The sequence below is a fragment of the Mustela lutreola genome, chromosome 14, assembly GCF_030435805.1.
Source record: "Mustela lutreola isolate mMusLut2 chromosome 14, mMusLut2.pri, whole genome shotgun sequence".
NCBI lineage: Eukaryota > Metazoa > Chordata > Mammalia > Carnivora > Mustelidae > Mustela > Mustela lutreola.
In genome coordinates, this window is record NC_081303.1 from 45,043,223 (window position 1) to 45,059,130 (window position 15,908).

At 36.3% G+C, this 15,908-nt stretch overlaps 1 long non-coding RNA gene across 1 annotated transcript in view; it reads right to left on the reverse strand.

The window, feature by feature from the left end:
- Positions 1-1,784: 1,784 nt before the first annotated feature.
- LOC131814769 (uncharacterized) overlaps positions 1,785-15,908 on the reverse strand; it is a 65,852-nt gene continuing 51,728 nt past the window's right edge. Inside the window, exons 4-5 of the long non-coding RNA XR_009347447.1 lie at positions 4,561-4,608; positions 1,785-3,628 (exon numbers count right to left, since the gene is read on the reverse strand). This is a non-coding gene — a long non-coding RNA (uncharacterized LOC131814769). The remainder of the gene's footprint in view (positions 3,629-4,560; positions 4,609-15,908) is intronic.

A 15,908-nucleotide genomic window follows, 5' to 3' on the forward strand; every position in this document is an offset into this window, starting at 1 on the left:
GGAAATTATTGTATGTTAAAATATGTTTTGAGATTGGGAGAGAGACAGAAATAAGAAAATCACTTCATAGTAAGAAAGTTTCCTTCTCATTCAAATCTTTAAATCTTCATTTTTGGCTGCTTTCCTTTCATATTTACAGATTTGCAGAAAATTGGATGGCTTAAATTTGCAATAAGTACCACGAAATATATGAAAGTCTATCAGACATGGAGGTACGCCTTCGTTGATGTTCTTAGGTTAAAGTGGGAAACTGTAATTTGATTTAAGCTGTCTTTATGAATTTAATATTTGCAACCCAGCAAAGACACCCCCCCCACCACCAGCACCACTAATCCAGCTAGCAAACTCTTAGTCCCGGCAAATAGATACTATTTGTACTAGATTTTTGGAAATTATTCCTTTTGGACTTATTTTACGAGCAACCTCTCTCCTGTATTAATCATAAATGGTTATTGGAGACTAATACTGAGGGAAACTAACACAATGACACATCTGCAGAACTGGTTTTTTAACAATTAGTTATTTACTATTAATAGTGGAGGGGCGCCTGGGTGGCTCATTGGGTTAAAGCCTCTGCCTTTGGCTCAGGTCATGATCTCAGGGTCCTGGGATTGAGCCCCGCATAGGGCTCTCTGCTCAGCAGGGAGCCTGCTTCCTCCTCTCTCTCTCTGCCTGCCTCTCTGCCTACTTGTGATCTCTGTCTGTCAAATAGATAAATAAAATCTTTAACAACAACAACAACAAAAATGAAGTGGCTTTATAGCTTATAATTTTTAATCAGTGGAAGGTATGAATCAGATAATTTTGGATCAAAGTCAATTTTGGTGCTTTTCCCCCTCTGAAATGCCAATTAAATACACTACTCTTCCCAGTTTCCTGTCTTAAAACTAGTTTTTAGTGTTTCCCCAAAGCTGTTAAGAAGCTGCAACATTCCAACCATGATGCTAGCGATGAGGAAATTACACAAATGCAAATACTGTTACATTTCTTCGGCAAGAGGATCTCAAAAGCATAGATTTGCTGGGGGAAATATTTAGATGTCAAAGAATTTGAGACATTAGACAATAGACATGCCCACAAGTGTCTTAAATAACTTATGGAAGTGATGATGATTATTGCGCAAATAGACATATCGTATAGCCATAGGATAAAGACAAATATTTATTTCCTAAAAAATACTAAATTATATACTCGATTGACACATAGACTCAAAAGTACTGGATAATTTGAGGCAAGCTATCAGAGAGTGACAGAATTCTATGGTTACTGCCCACCTCACCTCATTATCAAATTCTCTCTATATAATTACTCAGCATCTATTTTTAACACTTTTTTGTTGCATAATTATTAGCTAAGAATTATCTTTAATTGTGTAAGAAGACAACATAATGTTCCATATATCCTCTGAGACTTTTAAAGGGCATTTAATGTTGCCTGTTGAACTTTAAAATGAGGAGAGAAGAGGGAAATATAATAGATTAATAACATGTACTCCAAGAAGACATAGGATTCTAGTGTCTATATTATATATATTTTCTCTGTACTCTAAGAATGAAAAATAGGTACACAAATAATTTCATGAAAGTACTTTTTTGTATACTTCTCTTTCTTTGTCCATTTCCCCCACTAGACAGTGAGATCCTTGAGGTCAGGAATTGTTTCTTCGTCATCTGAGGACCTGATGTAATTCCTTGAACATGGTAGGTGTTCAGTGTGTTCTTGTTGTCTCCTCCTTAATTCTCTGGCACACGTCTATATCTAACTGCTCAACAGACACAGTTCTCCTGACTTTATATAAAACAGTGTAGAAAGAGCTAACTTCCATTTTGGGGTCCCACACATCTGGATGGCCTGGAATCTCAAGTCTAAATCACAGAAGCTAATCATCTTCAGAGGTTCTGGTGTGGAAAAGTGCAAACAGGTCAATGCTCATCAGGGATCTTGGCCACAACCCAAATGACTGACATAAAGCAATGCACGGGGTTAAATTACAGGCAAATAATTTTTTTTTCTTTAATAAAAGCATCTTATTAGATTATGAATTTTACTCTGTTGTGCAATGGACCATGTATTTTCTTTTGGATGACATGAACAAAGATAATCATGTTTTTAACCCTTGCAATCATAAATACGTGTCTGGCCCCCAAATAACCTCTTGAGAGATTTTATATGTCTTATGATATTTTCATTTTTGAAAACATTTCTATATTATCTCAATTGAACAAGACATGCGGGTACTAATAATTTTGGGACCCATTCAAAACTATATTCTTTAACTGTCCCCAAGTTTTGTTTAGTAAAAAGCTATATAGAAGAGAACAGAGAGGCAATGATGTGCTCTGGTTAGATGAAAGTTCTTCCTTACCTACTTCTGTTCTTACCAAAACATATCTTTAGGAATGAGTTTCATGCCCTCTATCCAAATTTATGAACCACATACTGTTCCCTCCTTGAGGTCCAGTAGAAATTATTTTCCCATCTCATTCCTTTTTTAGTATTGACTCTAAGTGGGTGTTCAGAACAAATATCCAAAATGAACTTCTCAGGTATTTCATTCAGCACAGATGAAAATTAGATTTGTTGTTTTATTCCAGTTCTTGTGAATCAATAATCAACGATTTTATGCACCAAATTTTGTAACATTATGGGTTTTCCAGCGACTCTTGAAAACTGAATCACGCTCAAAGGATCTAGAGATTTGTCTTCTTTCAGCATAATGATGTACTATAGGTTGGTTAATTGAATTTAAAATGGGGTTTAAAAATAAATGGTGTCGATTTAAAGACAATTCCCAAAATGTGATCAATGGCAGATTCTCTGGCCTGTAGTGCCACCTCCCGAGGCAATTAACACCAAGAAGTCAATGGAGTTCAGATGTGTATACTGGGCCATGTTTATCCAAAAAAACCAGTCAAATCAACATAAATACTGATATTTATAAAACAATCTCAGCGAGTGGAATATTTAGTCCACAGAGGATTTAAAGAAACACAAGGACATATTTACTAGTAGTTAAGATACTGTCAAGTATAATATTCTTAAGACAAAATGTTCTGGCCTTTTACAATTTTATTTTTTTAATTACAATCATTTCAGCTAGAAGATATTTGCCCCAGAGAAGATACCATTAGAAAAACCCTAACAAAATCACAAAATAAGTTATTCTAGAGTCTTCCTTCACTAACATCTCTTTTGCTTTTATTAAATTCAGCTTACATCAATATCCAAAAAGTTGGCAGTCATTCCACTGTCATGCTATCACTCTTAATTTTTCAGTACATCATTCTCTTTGAGATGACGATACACATTGTGGTCATCTGTGGCCCTTGTATTGTGCCTAAAATTGCATTTCTTAATGTTGTGCTGGATTTCTGCTTGTTGCTCAAAAGAATAACTCTCACAAGAAACCAAGAAATTATATCATATAGTTACCCAAAAGGCTAAGCATCCCCAAAATAGTTTCAGACATATTGACTAATTTGAGCAATCCAATTAGTTTCTCCCCATACCTCATACTTACCACAGGGAAGGCATATTTTACATAATGAGATTTACAGAAAATTCTGTCATTCTGGAGAGAGAGCTATAAAAATATATTATGCTTCAGTCTATTTTCGGCTTTTATTTTCTGGCAAAAAAAGGAAAAAATAATTTTGGCAACGACTTGTCAAAGAGTCCCCTCAATTCTTTTTGTTGTTTTAGGGTAACAAAAATATTTTTATGAAACAGAGTTTTTGACCTAAATGCTCATTTCAAAATAGTTTTTTTCACATTCTCAATTCTACTCTCTGCTCAGTTTTGTTACGGTCACTCGAATGATATAAAATTTTGTTAATTTATACTGATTTAAGAACCACCATAAAAACTCACAGTTCTATGGACACAAACTACAAGACTATAACTTTAATAAGCAACGTTAGCTTCATGAAATGTCTTTCAAAGAGCACTTTTAAGTTACCACAGTTTTCCCATCCTATATGGGAAACATTTGAAGGCACTCCAGAGAAATATCTGTTTTGGGGGGATACAAAATTAGTATCAAAACGATAAAAATATCTATTGGAGACAAAAGATAAAGTAAGCTTTCTCTTCTATTATGGGAAACAGCCTAAGGGACAAGTCAGAAGTAATGGCAAGGGCTTCAATTTTCCTACAGCCTTTAAATATAACTTTTTACTTCAGTTAAAACCAATATTACATTGAAAGTACAATTTTCACAATGTTTCTATAGTTTCTAAAGATATCTTACTGGAGTGGATAGTAAAATTTTAAATTAGATGTACATCCATTATCACATATTTGGAATACTTTAGAAGAAATAATGGAATAAATATATATATATGTAGCACACAGAGAAATTCATATATATATTTCAGTATATTTACATATTTACATACTTATTTACATACTTACATTTACATATTTACATACTTATTTACATACTTACAAACAGTATATTTTTCCAACACATGACATTTCTTCTTTTGGACAATTTGTGTGTCTATTGGATGGTGGGGGTGAGAAAGCAAAAATATATTTTATTCAAAATTCTATACTTACTGAGGTTGAGTCTTTACAGTTACTCCATGTGAAACAGGACATTTCCATCTGGAGGAATATTTGAAAGAATTAAGATTGATGATCTGCTCTAAGCTGACTTATCTTCATGCTTTTGTACATCGCCCTATGAAACATTTGCTCAGTACCCATTCCTTTTCTTTTTATATTTTTAACAATTTCAGAGATTGGTGCACAAAAAGGTATGCCAGAGCTGTTTTCAAATATCCTTCCACAGGAATAAGGCTGGATTTGGAGGCTACATCAGTTTTCTTACTTTACGACTTTATGAAGTTTGTTTCGGAATTCTCAGTAGATTGTGTTCAGGTAGTTGTCACAAAACCTTGCAAACATAAGGAAAGTCTGCAGGAACCTAAATTTCAAACTTTCAAATAGGAACAATCCATTTTTTTCTTATGTCTAGAAACAAAGATGAAAATCAAACACTCCACTTCCATTGCTAACTTAATAATTGCGCATCAAAGCCTCAAATACAAGTAAACAAAATATTTCTACATCTAAAGCTACCATCGTTTTTTCTTAGTAAAGTGCACCACAAAAAAGCAAAAAGAGATGGAGAGAAAGGAAGGCGGGAGGGAAGAAAAGGGAAGATTTTTAACTGGCAGGCTTGAACTACAACTTTATCTTAAGAAAAAGGAAAACCACCCTTTGAAAAGTGCTTTATCTTGGTTTTCCTTTGTAAAATTTAAAATTATAAGAGTTTATGTTATAATTTCAGAGAATATTAATATGAGGACTTGACACCAAATAAGCATGTATTATATCCTAAGTAAACAGGTATGTACTACTTCTTTGATTATAGATTATTAGCTGAAAGTGAGTATAAATTTGGATTACCTCCCATTCACTTGAAAACACAAGCATACACTCTCATAAAATATCTTTTAATCAAAAGATAACACCTATAGCTTTATAATGGTTAAATCTAATATCATTTATCTCCTATTCAAATTGTTTTTTAAGCTGTTTTAATTTTTTCTGCCTTTTTTTTTTCAAGATTATTTATTTATTTATTTGACAGACAGAGATCACAAGTAGGCAGGGAGACAGGCTGAGAGAGAGAGAGGGGGAAGCAGGCTCCCTGCTGAGTGGAAAGCCCAATGTGGGGCTCGATCCCAGGACCCTGAGATCATGACCTGAGCCAAAGGCAGAGGCTTTAACCCAATGAGCCACCTGGTGCCCATCTGCTTTTTTTTTTTTTTTAAATGCATGTAAGAATCTAGGATTTCACAGTTCCTTCACATTAGTGTCCTCACACTGGTGCCACATGGACAGCCAGTCTCTCCACTCAACCTTTCCTTCCCAACTCCCAAAAAGCCACTAGGAAATAGGTTCGATCTCAAAATGTCATAAAACAAACTTCCACTCATTCTGTTTTTGAAGAGCAAAGTTTAATAGATTTTTTTCCTTTGTTATTTTTCTCATTATTGAATTGACTGATTTTCCAAAAATAAAATTAGAAGGCTCAACTTTTACCTAATCTATGTGAGAAATAGTTTAAATTTAAAAATACATTGTAAGAGACATTTATCAACCTGTATTATTAATATAGATATTTAGGTTATGGATTAATTATTACACTAGTTTGAATTTTGCTATTTATGACTTTGTCTCTTGCCTTTTACCCCCAACCCAATCTAAACACACCAAAATATAGATAATTGAATTCTTAAAGTATAAAACTAATTCTAAAGGTCTAGAAAAGGGACGCCTGGGTGGCTCAGTTGGTTAAGCAGCTGCCTTCGGCTCAGGTCATGATCCCAGAGTCCTGGGATCAAGTCCCACATCGGGCTCCTTGCTCCGCAGGGAGCCTGCTTCTCCCTCTGACTCTGCCTTCCACTCTGTCTGCCTATGCTCGCTCTCACTCACTCTCTCTCTGACAAATAAATAAATAAAATCTTAAATAAAATAAAATAAAATAAATTAAAAAAAATAAAGGTCTAGAAAAGTAGAAAGTAGGAAGTGGAAGTCCCCACAAATAAGAAAAAAAAAATCTGAAGCCTTTTCTGAGCAGGAACAAAGCTCATTTCAGAGGTCTGCAATCTTCTGTAACGTCAGGCATCAGGAGCTACCCTGGGCCCCTGTCCTTATCTGTGACAGAGTCACGGCCCCATTCTTACCTCTACAATTACCAGAAGAATCAATAAGCAAAACAATGTGCTAGCTTTCCTCTATGATTCCTTGATAAGAATTAGGGAGTAGATTTTCCAGAAATAAATGAAGAACTAGGTGACAAGTAAATTGGGGCTTGTTTGTGTGTTTGTTTGTCTGAACACAGAATTCATTGTAAGGACGTTCTCTGCATCATTATATGAAGAAGTAAAAGGAAAATACTCAGAAAAGGTCAGATGAAACATTTTTTTTTCATTCTCAGTGAACAATAACTGAAGTTAAAAATAGTTTTCCATTCATTCAAAAAGAGCAGTCATGTAGCAAGAGAACTCTGAGAGGGCAGGGCAAGATGGTGACCCTTTATGCTGCCCAGGCCTGAGTTGGCAGGGTGAGCCTACCAGTGTCCCTTAGCTCCAGGCCCCTGTGCCATGGCAAGAAAGGGCAGCATCAAGACCCCTGAATACATCAGCCTTCACAGTGCATGGATTGAAAAGGAAGCAGATGTAACCTGCAAAGACTGACGGTGGGGTGGGTTCGTATCGCCCAGAGAACATTCCAAGGTGCCTCTTGGCTCTCTATCAGTGCTCAAGGGACACCCTTTGGGTGACAGGACCAAAGACTGAGGAAGTAATCTGCCTCAGGGCTGTGCATTTCCCCACTCAGGCATTTCTCCTCAAGGAGGACGCAGCACATAAATCAGAGACAGAAGGTCTGTCTCCACGGAAGCTGAGGTATAGCTGAGAGGGTGAAGGAGCCATTGTCCCCAGCGCTCGACTGTCTGTTCAGAGTGTGATTACAGGCTGGAAAAATGCAGCCTTTGCAGAGGTTCAAGTGCCTGAATTCTAAAACAGAGATTAATTAGGGCAGCCAAAATTCAAAGTACTGAAATAATGAACAAGTTTTCAGGACAAATGGAATTAATTTATAATGTATAGTAGGCAGCCTGCCCAATGGGTGTGCCCTTTGGACAAGTAAAATAATTAAAAGCCTACGTGTTCTACCAACTCTATGTGAATTTTTTCAACTGATTTCTACAACCCTTGCTGGAACTAAATATAGCATATGCTTTTTTAGCTTGACAAATAAAATCTGCTAAATGGATTAGATGCTCACTATTACACAAGAATTGGACTAACTAATAAAGTATAAGCATGGCCCTTAATTTTTAAAACCCTCAAAAAACCCTCAAAGTATCTTTTAAGAAAGCAGTTCTCTCTTTTCTCTGATAAGATTGAAAGAACATGCTTTGGTGTTACACTGAATCTATTGCCACTTTAACAATGAATTAATTACTATGTGACTTGAAATTTTTCTCTTCAGAAACGTTGTCATATTTATCGAAAATTCCAGAAACTGTGCTGAAGGAAGAAAATAACTGATACAAAATTGTGATCAATAAGGTATACAGTAAAGCACAATCTTTAATGTTACCATGTACTTTCTTGCTTTAGGATGAATATAATCATGTACAGAATTTGGACTGATGTTATCAAGAGTAAAACTCATTCCGTCCAAGGGGGGATATTTAAAAGAGTTTAAATGGTCTGGCTGGTAATGTTTTGGTGTGTTTGTAAGATCAAACAGTAGTTTGGAATAAACAAATCTGTGACAGGAAACTATTGTCATTTTGTTAACTGATTATTTGATAAAATGCAGCTGTATATTTTAAGAGTAAAAATAAGTGCAGAAAAATCCATAGCACAGACTACGACTAAAATGCTTCAGGTTCTGAGTGTCACTGTTACATGTGATATGCCTTTTAAAAAATGAAACTATATATATATACATCTCCAGTCTTTGTATATATATTTTTTTTCAGTAAAACTTTCCACATGTCCCTTTCTATCCTAAGTTGCCTTCTGTGCATTTTGATGTTGTTGTCATAGAGGGTAGAGACTGGGAAGGAAATTCAGTGTTCATTTATTTGTTCTTTTCATTGCCTTCATTTGTAACTTTTAACTGTGATTCAATCCCTGGTGTACAGTAACTAACTTGTATTGAATATGTGTACATGTCAGATATTTGTCTTCAACTCTCTCAACATCTCTCTATACCTCAGTTTGGTTGGCTCTCTTATTACCAAATCCACAGTCCTCACCATGGTTTACACGAATGGTCTAAATGGTTTCTCTCACTTTTTCTCTTACCCCTCTTCTCACACACTCTGCTCTAGTGTACTTGTGTCTCTTTGCCATTAACAGAGCATGTAAAATTTGAATTAGCCTCAGGACCTTTGCACAGGCTGTCCCTGCTATCTAGAACATTCAACCATCAGTTATCCCCATAGCTTATTTTTCTCTCTGCATTCATGTTTCTAGTCAAAGATCACCTTCTTAGTAAGGCCTTCCCTCACCACTTCAATCTAACAGTGTCAGATCTTTCTCTCTACACACTTAATTCTGTTTTATTTTATTGTTTAATTTTATTTTGCTTAATTGCAAATATCACCATAGGACATTACACTAGATATTAATACAGTCACTTAGTAAATAGAAAATGAGTACCTGATAGATACCAGGCCTATAAAGTGGGCCTAGATTCTTTGGATACAGCCGAAATCAAAACAGACAAACATCCCTGCCTTCATGGGGTTTACATTTGAGTAAGGAAGATGCAACACAAACTTGACAAATTAATAAAAACATATGGTGTGTTAGATAGTAATGAGGAATCACTATTTTTAGAAACAGAGCAGAAAAGGGAATTGAACTGTGACAAGGGCGGGACTGAAATTTAAAGTAGGTGCCCAGTGAAGGTGATTATAAGAACCCGAGTGCAGGGAGGAAGCTAGCCTTTTAGACAGCTGCAGGAAGGAAACTTCTGGGCAAAAGAAAGAGCACTTCCTGTGGGGTTGGAGGAAGGGGAGGGGAGGTATAGTTTATCAGTTGATTATCTCTCCTCTGGAATGGAACTTCCATTAGAGCTTCTGTCTGTGTGGTTCACTGCCAAATCCTCAAAGCCTAGAACAGGAAGTTCTGACTAAGCATGTGTGAATGAATTTAATAAGTTAGTTATCCTCAGTTTACCAATAATAAAACTGAGGGAAAGCAGTTAAGTGCCCTGCCCAAAGCACGCAGGTAGACTAAGATTTGAACCCAAAAATTCTAACCCCGTAGTCTTTGTGCTAACTCTTACCTTCTGCTACTAATGCTAGTTCTTTCTGACAGTAAGGAAGTCTACGTGGTATGTAGATTAAATGAATGAACTGGAAATCACAAAAGACTATGAAAAGAAGGAAGGAAAGAAAGAGACTCTTCTAGATTACCTATTTTTATGTCCAGTTTTAGGTTTAGACTCAGAAATATTAACACATCTCCCAAGGTTAATTCCAGAATTGTCTGAATTGAAGGCAGACGTGATCACCACTGAAGAGAACAGCAAGGGATGGGTAGTTAGCCTTGGACCTTATCGTGGATTCATGTGTGACTTTGGGCAGTATTCAATCTCTGTGTCTCCATTTCCTCAGATGCAAAATGGGAAGTTTGGGCTAGACAATCCCTAAATCCTTTTCTGTTTTAATGTTCTCTTTCCTCTAAATACAAAGTCCATGAAAATATTCTGGAAAGTTTTGAGCAATTCTTGTCTACTATGAGATGAGTAGAAATCTTCTGTGAGGAAAAAACGGACATACAGAGGCAATCCGAGGGAAAAGAGCTTTAAAGAGAAGGCAAAGGGGTGTAACAATTTATGTGTCAGAGAAATAATATACAACTATCAGACCAATATGGCTGGAACACGGGGTGAGGAAAGAGGCAAAGAGGATGTTGGAAGATGCTTAGGTTCTGAGGTGAGACCATGAAGAGTTTTTAGCACTAGGGTGAGGAGTCTGGATAGTATTCGACGGGTCATTGCATGTATGAACAGCTCCCACACACAATCTCCAAGGCTGCTGTTGACTTTTCAGATACGTAGCAGTACGTCTACATTGTGGGCTAGAGCAAGAATTAATGTTTTTTGTGCTCAGATGCTTTCTTTGACATGAATTGTTTCAAGATGAAGAGGACAGGGAAGAGACAGAGCTTTAAAGAGTGAATACATTTCACAGATGTTAAAATAACATTGGAAGACCTTCCTTTCTCCTTTCTTTCTTTCTTGCACTAGGTCGTCATCAACTGTGAGGCCTGTGCTCTGTGCTCCCATGTAGCTTCCACAGAGTGGAAGATCACATTATTAAATAAATGACATAGAAACTTACTCCTCAAGTCACTTTACAGTGCATAGGGTGTAAGACTTAGAGGAAAATTCTAAATCGATTATAATCAATTTTAGAATTTTCAGTTGGCACTAGGTACGTGAGAATGGTCATGGTAGAAAAGAGCTGCAAGTTTCCTTTCTGTTGTTGGTTCACTGGTCAAGAAAGTAAGGAAAAATAAAAACATTATAGAGAGCCCCCCCACCACTTCTTTTTCCCTCTCTTCCTTTCCCTACCACCTCCTCTTCCTCATTGCTTGTTATGCTTTGCAGCAGTCATCTGGGTGAAAAGCTCAAAAAGTTGCCTTTACAGACTGTGTGATTCACCAGTCTTTGCACAGTATTGCATTTCTTGATGACTCACATGTTGGATCACCCATGTGTGCCCTTCGTTTGTAACTGGAGATTGTGTTTGTCTCCTAGAGTTGTATATAATTCACATGGCCAGTAGCACATTCGTACATCTACAGTATAGGCCAATAAAAAAGTAATAAATATTTTTCAGCAATAGCTTGTCAAATGCACCTAAGAAAATTTAGTAGAAATCCATTTTTGAACAGAAAAGTCAAAAGAAAAAAATATATATATATGTATATAAAACACATATGCAAAAAGAAAAGTGTAGATACTCTGGATTTTGATCATATTAGAAAATTCCAGCCACTTTAAAGTCTAAATATTCAAGTTAACACATTCAAATCAAATTACCACCATAAAGAAGAGGGACCAAATTCTAGAAATTGCTACAGTGCTTACCAGTACACTGCATTCAAAAAATAAAAGTCATGTGTATCATAGTGGTTGTTTCTAAGAAACAAAGGAATTGTTGCGCTGATGGTTTTGATGTGTGTGTGTATCACATATATCTATATTTTAGTAGCATATATGTATATATATTAAAAAAAAATCCTTGCTTTAAGTAGTGAGTTTTTTAGAAGTAAATTAATAGATGATCTCAAACTTTATTTTCCCCGTCCCAATAGAGCCCTCGTATTTCTGAAGCAGAGACAACCACAGACCCCCCCCCCATGTTTCTCCATATTATTTCTCTTCCTTTGCCTTATTGAATACACCCAAATTTTATTTTATTTTATTTTATTTTATTTTATTTTATTTTATTTTAGTTAATACCTCTTTTACTCATCCATCCCCATGTATTATTTTAGAATATGTCTTGCCTTCAAACAATTCAGAGTCTTAAAAAACATTCTGGGTCTCACTTTGTGTACCTTAGTAGAGGAATATTTGGAAGTGACAGGAAAATATCATTGCAGATGGACCACTTCACAAACTTGAAAACAAATGGACTCTGGCAAGGTATCCTCTGAGAATCAGAACACAGCTCTTCTAAAGATCCATGACTATATCAGCTGTCAACGGCAGGCTTTTTCCAAAGCTGATGTCTGGGAAACAATTGTTTATACTTTGTGTGGGGGAAAAAAGTCTCTTCAGTTAGCTAATCTATCATAAGAAAGACAAAGTTTATTCACTTAAATGGGGGAAAATGAGGACAAATAACCATTCTCCTTTGGAAATGAAATTGTGTTATACAAATATTTCAGAATGTTTGCATTTTTAAAGTAGTGTCTATAGTAAGAGTATAGTAGTGTCTATAGTAAGAAACATAGGTATGTTTCTAGTCTTCTCTATTGAAAAATATTTGAAGAATATTTGCTTGCATCTGAAACTATTCTAATATTATTACCAACCATCTTTTACTAACAAATTTTGTTTTCCTTTCCTTGAGTTTAGTTTTAAGTAATCATTAAGCCCTGTTCTGTTTTATGCTAATGAAACTGAAATGTGGAGGAAGTAAAATCAATTGGATAAGAGTAGAGATTACCTGATAATTCATTCTCCAGGAGAGAGGGGCCATGTGAGCTGTGACTTAGCAGAGCACAGGCATTCCTCCTGGGATTGGCATACAGATGTCTCTAGGTGGAAATGAAGCCCAGCAGTGGGAGAGGGGAAAACAAACACACTCGTTATAAGAGGATGTAATATCTGTTTTCTTAATAGAAACCTAAGAGGGGTTCCGTCTGTATTTTGAAAAAGCACTTCATTCATACAGTTCCGTATTTTAACATTTATAATGCATTTCTCCCTCTTCTTTTTGAAAAGACATTATAATAAAAGGGGCAAAGATAGGGGAGCCTGGGTAGCTCAGTGGGTTAGAGCCTCTGCCTTCTGCTCAGGTCATGATCTCAGGGTCCTGGGATTGAGCCCCGCATCGGGCTCTCTGCTCAGTGCGGAGCCTGCTTCCCACCCCCCCACCCCCCTCTGCCTGCCTCTCTGCCTACTTGCAATCTCTGTTTGTCAAATAAATAAATAAAATCTTTTTAAAAAGGGGGGGGCAAAGATATTTCGATGAAGTAACTTGAGGGTGCATTTTTTTTTTTTTTTTTTTTTTTTTTTTTTTTTTTTTTTTTTTTAAGATTTTATTTATTTATTTGTAAGAGAGAGAGAGAGTGAGAGCGAACACAGGCAGACAGAAGGGCAGGAAGAGTCAGAGGGAGAAGCAGGCTCCCTGCAGAGCAAGGAGCCCGATGTGGGACTCGATCCCAGGACGCTGGGATCATGACCTGAGCCGAAGGCAGCTGCTTAACCAACTGAGCCAGAGGGTGCATTTTTTAAGGCTATATTAAAAAAAGGTAAATTCGTGATATTTATACTTATTCATTTGCATTTGAGTTGTGTGGAAACTATAGTTCAGTTCTTTGACATGGAACTGGATTAATCCAAAAAAATAATGAGTACCTTTAGGAGATACCCTCTTCCCCATATGTTAATGCACAGATATGATCTGTATTTACTAAAATTCAAAGACAGCTAGGTTACAAATAGTTCTAGCAGTGATTACTGAATTTTTCTATGGACTAAAAAAACTAGCACCTTGGAAGATACTGCATGGTGCTACTGATCTTGCTACTGTCAAGACCAGCTTAGGTGAGAACCCTTTGAAGGATCCAGTTTCGGAGTACCTGCACAGTTCCTGTCACATCGGCTCGGGATTAGTATGATCTGCAGCAAAGCTTCAAAGTATTTTTAATACTACAGAAGCACAAATGCACTCCAAGTTGATATTCAGGAAAATTTCTCACAGTAATTCTTCCTAGGAGTAATGAGATTAAGGTGCAGATGATGGAGAACTATTTTTAAACTCAACCAATCTAAAATGTGATGCTTATTCTGTTGATAAAAGAAGTACGGTATAGGGTAATTTGCATACTTTGCCTATTTAAAAAAAAATACATATATTTACGGTACTTCCAGTCCATGAGCATGGATTGCTTAAGAGTTCAGACTTTAACTTTGTTGATACAATATGTTAACTTCAACAAAAACCAATGGAGTCATGACTGCTTAGGTTATGGGGTGGAGGAGGAGTATAAAGAATGGAACAGAAGGGGGCGTCTGGGTGGCTCAGTGGGTTAAAGCCTCTGCCTCTGGCTCAGGTCATGATCCCAGGGTCCTGGGATCAAGCCCTGCTTTGGGCTCTCTGCTCAGCAGGGAGCCTGCTTCCTCCTCTCTCTGCCTGCCTTTCTGCTAACTTGTCATCTTTGTCTGTCAAATAAATAAAAAACATCTTAAAAAAAAATTAATGGAACAGAAGACCCAAGTTTTTGATGTACCACTTATCAGCTATGAAATCTTAAACAAATGATTTAATCTCTCAGAACTCCATTCCTCAAGACAAAATGAATATCTCTCAACTTCCCAGTCAACTTCACGTTGCTGTGGTGCGGATTACCTTAGCTAAGGGAGGAAAGAATCTATAATGGTTAAAATGGGTGTTGGTACCAGGAAGACCAAGTTTGAATTTGGGCTTCTGCCACTTTCTAACTGAAGGGCCTTATATATTTAACCTTTCAAAATCTCAGTTTCCCCTTTATAAAAGGGGTATAAGAAAGTTGAGCCAGACTGACTAGTTATCCATCTCTCTATCATCTGTCTGGTAATCATCCCATTGTGAGTGCTGGCAAATATTAATAAAACAGAAGAAAGTATTTTTCTGATTAGTATTCCATGTAAACGTAACCTATTGTTAATGGAAGTAGTGTGAGAAAAAATTGTACTTTTCAAATGTGTTCTTTAAATTGAAACTTTATGTCTAAAGTTAAAATTCTGAAGCAATTACATATTATTTAAGTTAGAGAATAACAAATAGGATATTGTATCAATCTAATTATAGTCACTGAAAGAAATGAATGCATTCAAGTAAGAAGGGAACGTCGTAAAAGAAAAAGTATGAAAAGTATATTCTCTCTATTCTTCCTCCTTCTATCAATCTTTAGGTTTTCTTTTGACATCTAGGGGAGTAGTACCTGCTTGGGAGACTGACTTATAGGAGTTGTTAAAAATCATCATACCTGAAGAAAAGAGAAAACCGCGACTCAAACAGACACTTGTACACCCTTGTTCACTGCAACACTGTTGATAATAACTAAAGGGTAGAAGCAACCCACTGTCCATCAATAGACAAAGGAATTAATGAAAGGTGGTATATACATACAAAGGAATATTTTTCACCCATAAAAGATGAGGAAGTTTTGTTACAGCATTGATGAACCTTGAAGATGCTGAGTAAAATAAGCCAATCCCAAGAGGACAAACACCATATGATGCCACTTGGGGTACCTAGAGTAGTCAAGTTCATGGAAACAGAAGGTAGAATGGTGATTGCCAGGACTGGAGCAGGGAAGGATGGAATGCAGAGTTCTTGCTTAATGGACATGGAGTTTTGGTTTAGAAAGATGAAAAAATGTTCCAGAGATGAATGGCGGTGATGCCTACACAATGATTTTAATGTATTTGATGCCACTGACCTTACACTAAAAATGGTCTAAATTTTAGGTTATACATATCTTTTACATCATAAAAAAATCTTCCTATCTAATAATTGTCAGTACATTTCCCTGCCTCCTTAGAATCGTAATCACAATCTTGTTTTTGGTGTGTATTCAGTATGTCCAAAAATAATCTGAACGGGATGTGGAAAGGGGAGTAAAATTGATCATTTTTGTTTT